The sequence below is a fragment of the Delphinapterus leucas genome, chromosome 15, assembly GCF_059928025.1.
Source record: "Delphinapterus leucas isolate spDelLeu-1000000601 "Yukka" chromosome 15, BTC_Dleu_Yukka2, whole genome shotgun sequence".
NCBI lineage: Eukaryota > Metazoa > Chordata > Mammalia > Artiodactyla > Monodontidae > Delphinapterus > Delphinapterus leucas.
Window position 1 is genome coordinate 82718814 of NC_143143.1, and position 10647 is coordinate 82729460.

Sequence of the window (10647 nt, forward strand, 5' to 3'; positions counted from 1 at the left end):
CTAACTATTGTGTAGATGCCGTATTTGCCAACCCTGCGCTAAGTCCTCTTATGCGATTTAACTCATTTCATATCATACGCACGCGCACACACACACACACACACACACACACCCTATATGGTAGGTACTATCAGAAGTTTTATTTTATTGATGACGAAGCTGAGCGACTGCAAAGGTCAAATAACCACGTTAGTCCCCTTTTTCTTGCTCAATAAATCCCTAATAGATAAGAATGAATCGTGCAGCCCCACAGCAATATTCTAAAAAACAAAAAACAACAAAACTAATGTTTTTTTCTGATTACAAAGCACTATTTGCTCACTATAGAAAGTTAGAAAAATACAGAAAATCGCACTAAGAAAAAGTAAAAAATCACCCATAATATTTTAGTTGCAACTATTTCCAGTCTGTCTGCATCTCTGCATTTTCCAGGGAGTTACATTTTTTAAAAAATTTTTTAAAGGTCTTTATTATTTTTTTTAACATCTTTATTGGAGTATAATTGCTTTACAATGGTGTGTTACTTTCTGCTTTATAACAAAGTGAACCAGTTACACATATACATATGTTCCCATATCTCTTCCCTCTTGCGTCTCCCTCCTTCCCACCCTCCTTATCCCACCCCTCTAGGTGGTCACAAACCACCTAGCTGATCTCCCTGTGCCATGTGGCTGCTTCCCACTAGCTATCTATTTTACATTTGGTAGTGTATATATGTCCATGCCACTCTCTCACTTCGTCCCAGCTTACCCTTCCCCCTCCCCGTATCCTCAAGTCCATGCTCTAGTAGGTCTGTGTCTTTATTCCCATCTTTCCCCTAGGTTCTTCATGACCATTTTTTTCTTAGATTCCATATATATGTGTTAGCATACGGTATTTGTTTTTCTCTTTCTGACTTACTTCACTCTGTATGACAGACTCTAGGTCCATCCACCTCACTACAAATAACTCAATTTCGTTTCTTTTTATGGCTGAGTAATATTCCGTTGTATATATGTGCCACATCTTCTTTATCCATTCATCTGTCGATGGACACTTAGGTTGCTTCCATGTCCTGGCTATTGTAAATAGAGCTGCAATGAACATTTTGGTACATGTCTCTTTTTGAATTATGGTTTTCTCAGGGTATATGCCCAGTAGTGGGATTCCTGGGTCGTATGGTAGTTCTATTTGTAGTTTTTTAAGGAACTTCCATACTGTTCTCCATAGTGGCTGTATCAATTTACATTCCCACCAACAGTGCAAGAGTGTTCCCTTTTCTCAGGGAGTTACATTTAAGCCATGCTTTTTAATGGCTTTCAGGCCTCTGGGCCTCTCTGTTCGGACATTTAAGTTGTATCCAAATTTTCTTTTCTGCTATTACAACATTTGACATCTATTCTTTAACATGTTATCTTTGCCCATGTTTCTAATGATTTCTTTAGGATGAAGGGTCTGCACCTGGAAGCTTTGGATACACTTTGCCAAGTGCCTGGGAGTGGGTGTTGCTAGTACCAGTGCCTCCAGCCAAGTGCAGTGCACCTGGAAGCTTTGGATACACTTTGCCAAGTGCCTGGGAATGCGTGTTGCTAGTACCAGTGCCTCCAGCCAAGTGCAGAAGGGGCTGCTTGTTCACCTCTTCACCAGCTCCGGGGCTTCTGTTTTTATTATGCCATCCTTGCTGCTGCTTTCACTGCATTTTTAAGTTACTGATGACATGAATTTATTTTATTTTTCTCTGTGCAATTTGTTGGCCATGTGGGTTTCCTGTCCTGTTCTTTACAGCACAGACTTTGAACATCTCCCCAGTTTATATGCTGTTTTCTCCTTATTATCCCTTCATCTTGATCCACTTAAAGAGCAATGCTGGTTATAAGCCTCCTCTGTTTTAAAGACGGGATGAACAATGTTATGGCATCGACTCCATGACCCAGTTGGTTTTCAGGTCACCCCACCCAGCTATGCTGTTCTTGCCACTGTACCCCTTCTACGTGGGAACGACGCAGGCCCCGTGGGGAGATGAGGCCTTCCTGAAATATACAGAAAAAATATGCTTCTATAAAATAACACCTCAAACTCAATATTCACCTCACAGGGTCGTGAAGATCAAATGATATAACATCTATGAAAACACTGCATTCTCTGCCCAGTACTTTAGAGGGTAGAGATATTTAGACAGAACATTTTAGAGATTATAAACTTTTATCGAGAGCATTTTACAGCTCATCCCCAGGCTTTCTTATACACATCGTATCATCTGAAATGAGCAAGGCTTTCCTGGCTCTAGAAGGTTAGACAAAAGGCGACTCAAAATGAAGGAATAAACCTTTACCATACGCCTGCTCGGTCCCTGACAGTTTGCTTGTCTTATCCCAGCTAATCGTTACCACCCTGCAAAGCAGATGGATTCACTCATTCAATAGGTGAATGTTTCTTGCGTGCCTACTGTGTGCCAGGCTCCATTCTAAGCCCCTAGAGATAGATCAGGGAAGAAGGTGGATGAATTCTCTGGCCTCATGGGGCAGAATTCCAGTGGTTAAATCCCTAGGAGATGCTATGCTTATTTTTTGGATAGAAGTCTCAGGTATGCGGTCACCTGCCATGGTCACCCAGCCAGGATTCAAACCCAAATCTCCTGGCCCCAAAGGCCCCTCTACCTCCTGGGGCCCCCAGTTCTCTGCTCCAAAGAGCCGGCCAGTACTGGATGTGTATTCTCATGCCAGTTCGGAAAGGTCCTGGCTGCGTTTCCCAGACACCTGGAGGGTCCAGTGCTGAGGTCTGTCAGGTCAGGGCACAGGGGCTGCCATGGACATCAGCAAAACCAGAACCGAGCTGAGGGACTTAACCCTTTAGTGTCCCTCGTGCCGCTCTCAGGAGTCAAGGAGGGCTGGAGCTGACCCAGAGACAAGACTTCCTCCGGGTTTTAGACGGAGGAATTGAATTTGCGGACACCTCCCTTCTGTTTACTTTCTCCCTGTGTTTCCCACCGTCTCCTGGGCTTAAAAACGCAGAGAGGGGCGACTCTTGTTCTCACCGAAATGAAACCCGCTAGCTGCTGACAAGAAATAGTGATGAGAAATCTCTCTTGTCTTGTTAGAGGAAAAACAAGTGAAGCGGCAGACACTGTTAGATGTGGAAGCTTCTGAGATGTCAGACGAAGAGCAAGTGAGCAAACTGATAACAAAATGACACTTTTTTTTTTTTTTTTTTGCGGTACGCGGGCCTCTCACTGTTGTGGCCTCTCCCGTTGCAGAGCACAGGCTCTGGACGCACAGGCCCAGCGGCCATGGCTCACGGGCCCAGCTGCTCCACGGCATGTGGGATCTTCCCGGACCGGGGCACGAACCCGCGTCCCCCTGCATCGGCAGGCGGACTCTCAACCACTGCGCCACCAGGGAAGCCCCCAAATGACACTCTTTAAGGAAGAAACCTCCGCTGCAGGCTCGGTCTTGAACTTGCCCCAGACCAGGCCTTCGCCTGCTGGAACCTCATGTCTCACCCAGACCCAACTTCTCCCTGCCACGCAGACAGTGTCTCCCTGGAGCCCACCCAGATCACCCCTCTTGTCTGCTGGGGACAAAATAGGGAATACTACTAGTAATCATGGTAACTCAATGGAACATTGGCTTTCTTTTCAGAGCTCTCCCATAGGCTCAGCTTGACTTTCTGGATGATTCTTTCAAGGCTTTGGCAAATGGGTTTTGAGTTTGCCGACGGCTCTGTGCCCTCACACTGAAGACGGCTGAGTAGCAAGTGACGTGTTCAGGTTGCTCAGAAGAAAATATACAGAAACAGGACTCCAAAGGTAAACGCTTCTGGTGCTTATGTTCAGAAAATGCTTATGTTCCGAAATGCCGGCATCCCTGAGCAGCCGCTGTCCGCAAGAATGACAGACAATTATTTATAAGCCACGGTTGTGACTCTAGTGACAGGGCGGCTGGAGCAGGAATACGGCGCTGACGGTTCACATCCACGGCCGCCCTCTGAGCTGGGTGACTGGCGTGCAGGACAACCCCGCCGTGGAGCGGGTGGCACGTGGCCCCCTTCACACACATGGGCAGACAGATCCAGCGAGCCATGCTGGGATCCGAGCACTCCCCGGCCCGGCCCGCTTTAAAGCAGAGCCTGAGGTCTCTTGCCCTCGGGGGCCCCTGGAGCACGTCAGACCCCCGCCTGGAGCGCTCCTTCCAGCCCCAGCATTCTGCCCCAGGCCCGCAGCTCAGGGTCCCGACTTTACTTGTGCACCCAGAAGGCAGAGCCCTCCCGGACCCATCCTGGGTCTGCTTTGAACTCAGGGAGCTGGTCTTTATAGTGTGGAAACATTGTCCTGACTTTCAAGCAAACAGTTAGGGGCTCATCTGGGAATCCCCCAGTGCCCACCCCCATCAGAGTCAGGACTGCTCATTGCCATCCTCTGCTGGAAGGCAGGGCTGGTGGGCCCCCGCAGACGGACTGCCACTGGGCCTTCCAGAGCCTGGAGACCCCATTCTTACGCTGAGGGAGAGAGTGGTGCCAGATGACACCTCCTGGGTCCCTCCCCAGGCACGTGACCGTGGGCCAGGCCATGGCTTCCTGAGTCCTCTGCTGTGATAGCAGCATGCTCCTCGATGGGTTGATGGGGGTCCTGTGGAAACTGGTCCCGGGCAAGTGCCCAGTGTGAACAAGACGAAAGTGGGGAGGTGGTGGGTAGGAGGACACAGCTGCCAACGTGGTGCCTTCCACCTGCTGTCTCTGCTTTGTGCCTTTTTTGCTTTGCTGGTGACTGATGGGACTCAGAGGAACTCTCCAGCAACTTCAAAAGAGAAGCTGTTTGGAGATGGGATTCTCACTCTCCAAGTCCCCAGGAGACCAAGGTCACAGGGCTGGAACCCGAGAACTCTGGACGACTTGGGTCTCCCGAGGCCCTGGATGAGGGATGGGGGCCTGGCACCTGAAATCCCAGAGGCAGGGGCAGATGACCGGGCACCGAAGCCCCAGCTTCTCCCCCTCCTCCACAAACTAGATCCTGCAGTTTCCCGGGGGCTGGGCTGGGGCTCTGCTTTCATCTCATTCAGATTCTGGCAGGACTAGCTCTGGGATCTGTAACCGGGAGGAACCCTATAGACGTACTTACAGGAGAGGCCTGGGGACCTGTCCTGAAGCTGCATTTATCTGTAAAATAAACTCAGTGTTTCTGCTTTTATTTGGAGGATTAAGTCTCCAAGCCATCCCTCCACATTGCCACAGTGTTGTGGGATTCTGGGTATGACTGCACCCCCCAAAAGTGTTCCATGCCAAGAAATGAAATTTGAAACCCACTGGGTGGAACTTTGTCACTCGCACGACAATAGCCATGAACAGCCTCTTGGGAGCCTGAGCTTTATTCACCCATCAGGCTCCAGAATTGTTTTGCTGCTGTTGTTATCCCCACTTTCCAGATGGGGAAACTGAGGCTCAGAGAGGCTGCCTTGCCTAATCACACACCTTGTCAGCGTTGGCTTTCCAAGCCAGGTCTCTGTGACCATTTCCACCAAAACGCTGAGCCTTTCTCTCCATGGATTAGGGAGTAAAGTCATAGATGAAAACTCTATAATTTTTTAAAGCTCAGGAGTCCTCAGTCATTTCAATGTTTTTCATCGCACGTTCATTATCATTTGCTTTGGAGGATTTTTTTCTTTTGAACTGGAGAAGCACCTGGCTTTCCCGTTGTTCTTTGCAGATGTTTGTTAAACGAATTGAAGGAATACAGGAAGGCTTGATTTTGTAGTTATCCCCCAGCATCCCCTCCCCCACAAAAGAGAGTAGATCAGGAGAAGGTTCCAGTGGGTTCACAAAGCCATTTCATCACACTCGGGTAGTGTGGACGATCAAAACAGAGTCTGCTGCCCTGGAATGGCTCCCACCCCTATCCCCACCTCAATCCCCTGCTTTCAAAGCCCTCCGCTCCGCAGGAAAACGCTGCCCCCTCCTGGCTTAGAGGGACCAGCACAATGGACACAAGGGTTCAGACCAATATGAACTTCATTAAATCTCAACAATAGGTTCACAGAAGACCAGAGAATAAATTAGGGCGAACGGAGCTGGGTAAGACAATACCACTGGATAAAATGAAGATTTCGAGATACTCTCTTCACTTCATGAAATTCACATGGTCCCTTTGGGGCTACAGAAGCATCAGCCCCCGTTGTACACCCCCGGATGCTGGTGGGCACAGACTGTCCTGTACAGAAGAGATGGGCAGAGCATCTCTGGGCTCAGGAGAGGCAATAACTCCGACAGTTAACACAGCCTCCAGAAGTGACCCTCTTCCTAAAGGTGGGGCTGAGGCAGGAAGCTGCCACCCCACAGTGGGGTCTTTGGGTTGGAGGGTGAGGCGGGCAGGCCTCTGTTTGCATTCTGTGCTCCTTTACCCAGTTTCAAAACCTCCCTCACCTGAGTCTTTCTCCATATAAATAAGCCCGGCAGGGAAAGCAGGAGGCTGCTGGAGATTTCACAACCAGCACAGAAGCTGCCCCATTCCTGGGACAGTGTCAGTGAAAAATGACTTCTGGAAGGCTCTCCGGACTTTTCTCTCCCCCTCTCCACTTCAAAAGGAGAGACTTTTGCTTTCTGAGTTGCCTCCTACTCCCTGAAGGGGGGGTGTGCGAGTAAAGGGGTAGAAAATACCTGAAGACTTTCATGTGACTTAGGACACTTATTTTCTTCTCAAGGGCTGAACTAAAGCCAGAAAGTGAATGCAAGAAAGATCTCTGTAGGTTTCACCTCTGAAGGACCAATTGATGCCTGGTGAACATGCTAATGATCCTACAGGAAAAACATGGGGGGGGTCAGATTGGGAGGAGCCTGAGGGTCAGATGGGGAGGAGCCTGGAGGAGGAGCCTGAGGGTCAGATGGGGAGGAGCCTGGGGGTCAGATGGGGGAGGAGCACGGGGGTCATCTTTGCTCTTCTGGTTCTTTTTCTCCTCCCATAATTCTTCTGGGGGCGGTGGGGAATCCAGGTATGATTGACATGTTCTCCAAGTACTAGCTGTGTTCTGGTTCTAATGTCAGCTCCAGAAGTTGCCATCGTGGCCTGGCTGTGGACGACCTTTCACATGCTTCTCTTTCCGTGCTCTTTTTAACCTGCATTAATCTCACCAGCCTGGACACCCCAAGGGCTGGAACTGTCTCCTTTATCAGTGTCTCCCCAGCGCCTGGCACACAGCACTGGCTCAGCACAGCTGCCTTTGCTGGATGAGTGTGGGACAGTGTCCTCTGGTCAGGAGAAGAAGGCCCCATCCCTTCCCCTAACTGGGCCACAGCGGCCACCTTGGGAAAGGAGGGAAGTGGACAGGGTTTTCTCAGCCACCTGCTGGCCGGACATTCAAAAATTCTCTGTGGTGCTGTAGGTCCAGCTTGGGTTGCAAAAGTAAGCAAAGCCCAGGGCTTCCCTGGTGGGGCAGTGGTTAGGAATCTGCCTGCCAATGCAGGGGCACGGGTTTGATCCCCGGTCTGGGAAGATCCCACATGCCACAGGGCAAGTAAGCCCATGCACCACAACTACTGAGTCTGCGCTCTAGAGCCCGCGTGCCACAACTACTGAGCCCGTGTGCCTAGAGCCTGTGCTCCACAACAAGAGAAGCCACCGCAGTGAGAAGCCCGCGCACCATAACAAAGAGCAGCCCCCACTCACCCCAACTAGAAAAAGCCTGCGCGGAGCAATGAAGACCCAACGCAGCCAAAAATAAATAAATAAATAAACTTATTTTTCTTTAAAAAAAAAAAAAGAGTAAGCAAAGTCCCCACCCCCGGGATGTCACAGTCTACTGGGAGAGACAGAGATTAAAGAGAGATCCGTAAGATCATGAAATACAGTTGTCCAAAGTGGCCCTGAAGGAGACTCTCTGGGAATCCTATGTGGACCAGAGAAACGGCCTGAGTAGAGGTAACCAGCCCTCAAGGAGAGGAAGGGCGTTCCTGGGGAAGGAGCAGCACAGGTGGAGGCCCCGAGGCACTTTCCGGGGCAGCATTTGCTCTTTTGACAGCAGGGATTGTGCATCTGGCGCCACCCACTCCCCCTCCCCCAAGCCCCGCCATGAATGCAGAACTGATGCCCGAGTGGGCGACAGTCATCTCATGGCCACGGGAGAAAGGCCACGGGAACCCGTGGCACCGATGGGGCTGGTCCCTGCTGCCACACTCTTCCAGGGTCTTGTCACGTGAGAAACAGTGATTTCTGTTACTTGCAGCCCAAGGCATCCCATCTGAAACAGAGCAGAAAGGCCAACAGCCTTCCTAACTAGCCAGACCTGGGGATGTGGTTCAGCGGCACCGGTCACCAAAGGTTGGGTTCACGTGCAAACGAAAAGCTGCCTGTTCCCGTGACCGCCCACCACTGAGTGGGAGCCCTCCATCCCTCTCTGAGGACCCCTGACTTCCACCAGAGTTGGAATAATCCTTGGAGAAAATATCACCTCCAGGAAGATACAGCTCAGCCCCCTGGGTGAGCTCCCAAATCCCAGGATGACAGAGGGCAGGGCAAGGCGAGTTGGCCACTCGGTCTCACAAGTCCAAGTTCAGCCCACGCGCCTGGCAGCTCCTCCCTCGTCTGCTGTGCGGGCAGGGACCCGCTGTGCTGGGGGCAGGGTGGCTCCAGGGCAGCCTGGCTACAGATTCACACTCTCCCGCCTTCCAGGTGGAAGGCCCACCAGCTCTCCGCGGCCAGGAGTCTGTCAGCGGGGCTGTTACTCACTCAGTTTCCTCACTAATTACACTGGGATTTTCCTTCCTGAACAGAGAAACTTCTCTAATTTGGGTTATAAAACATCTCTTTGAATTTTCTCCAGAGTCTGCAGTGACTGTAATAATAAAACAGACCTGGAACAGGAAGGCTTTCATCCTAGCATCTCAAAGCTCACAATAAACAAATCGTAATTATGTATCTCAACAGCCCCCCTTTTTTCTTTTCCTAATGGGGAAACTGAGGCAAAAGGAGGTCAAGTGCTTGGCGCGAGGCTATGGCTTCTCTTGGCCAACAAGAAGCCCATGTAACTGCTGGGACTTTCACCATGTCCGTAATTACAGCCTTGCCCCGAAGCCCTGGGAAGTTTGCACGGGCCTCCCGGATACCAAACACCTGCCGCCTTGCACACCAGCTTCTTTGGACAGAGGGACAGCTGTGATCTGACTCCAGAGGATGAGCCCTTAAAGTAAAAGGATGAGCCCTTTTACTGCTTGTGGAAGATGTTTCGTGTTTTACAAATTAAGGGTTGGTGGCAACCCTGCATCCAGCAAGTCTATCTGCTATTTTTCCAACAGCATTTGCCCACATCATGTCTCTGTGTCACGTTTTTGCTAATTGCCACAATGTTTCAAACTTGTTCATTATTGTTGTCTTTGTTATGGTGACCCGTGATCAGTGACCTCTGATGTGGCTCATCGCAAAAAGATTATGATTTGCTGAAGACTCAGATGACGGTTAGCCTTTATTTCACAATGACGTAGTTTTTAATTAAGGTATGTACTTTTTTTTTTTAGACATAATACGATTGCACACTTCCTAGACTGCAGTATAGTGCAAACATACCTTTTATATGCACTGGGAAACCAAAAAATTTGTTTGACTCGCTTTATTGAAGGGGTCTGGAACCAAACCTGCAACATCTCCAGTTTGCCTCTATCCTAGGCCTCCAGTTGTCATGGGGCACCCACCTGTTACCTGTGAGATTACATAGAAACATATAAAACCATAAAACATACGACTCACGTGTATGCTGACCTTGTTCGTTTAAAGCGTGTGTCTTTCTCCCTAGAGTGTGAGCTCTCGAGGGTGGGGGTGTGCCTGCTGTATCATGGCAGGTCTTGTGTTTAGTTATTTAAACACACACCCCCTTCAGCAATCAGAGCTTTCTTCATTTCTTCAGAGCTTGGGAAGCAGGGACCCAGAAAAGAGGGCTGGGTGTGGAAGGACCAAGTCTACGGCTCAGGAAAGCTTCAAGGAGCTCAAGGAAGAACCCCTTTATTTCTCTGAGTGATGGAGAAAATAGTGACATCTTTGCCCATAAAACACTCCTGCCTCTGGGGGCTTCCATTCTAGCCAGGTGTCAGCAGAAGTCTTCTTAAAAGGCCAGAGAGTGAATAGTTTTGCATGCATGCACCAGGGAGCAAAACTGAGGCTGTTACGTAAGCATCTATATAACCGTTTACAATGTAACACTTTACAGATGCCAAAAACATTCTCAGCTCTCAGGGCAGAAGGAAGAAACAATCAGGCCTCTTGAGGGCTGGGACTTGCCAAGCCCGTTTAGAGGTAAAACAATAACTAACATTTATTTAACATTTGTTGTGTTCCAGCGCCCATCTACTCAAGTCCCTTCCAGGGAGAAAAGAGCACGTGCAAAGGGCCTGAGGCAAGAGCATGTTTTGCGTGTTGGAGGAACAGGTGTGGTAGATGCAGCCTCTGAGGCTGCGCATGTAAGATGTAAACTCTCGGGAAGTATATGAGACACGTTTACATGAAACTCACCACAGAGAACGAGATGTGACCCACTGGGATCAGGACATTCACGTTCACGCATCCAACAGATGTCCTGAACCGTCCTGTTACTCAAGGCTCTCTCTTCTGCCTCCCAAGTTTTGGGCTGGTGAAGTCTTGCCAGACGTTGTGGAGCCTGGAAAACTTAGCCCGTGACTCAGTGTCCACAGGTCAGG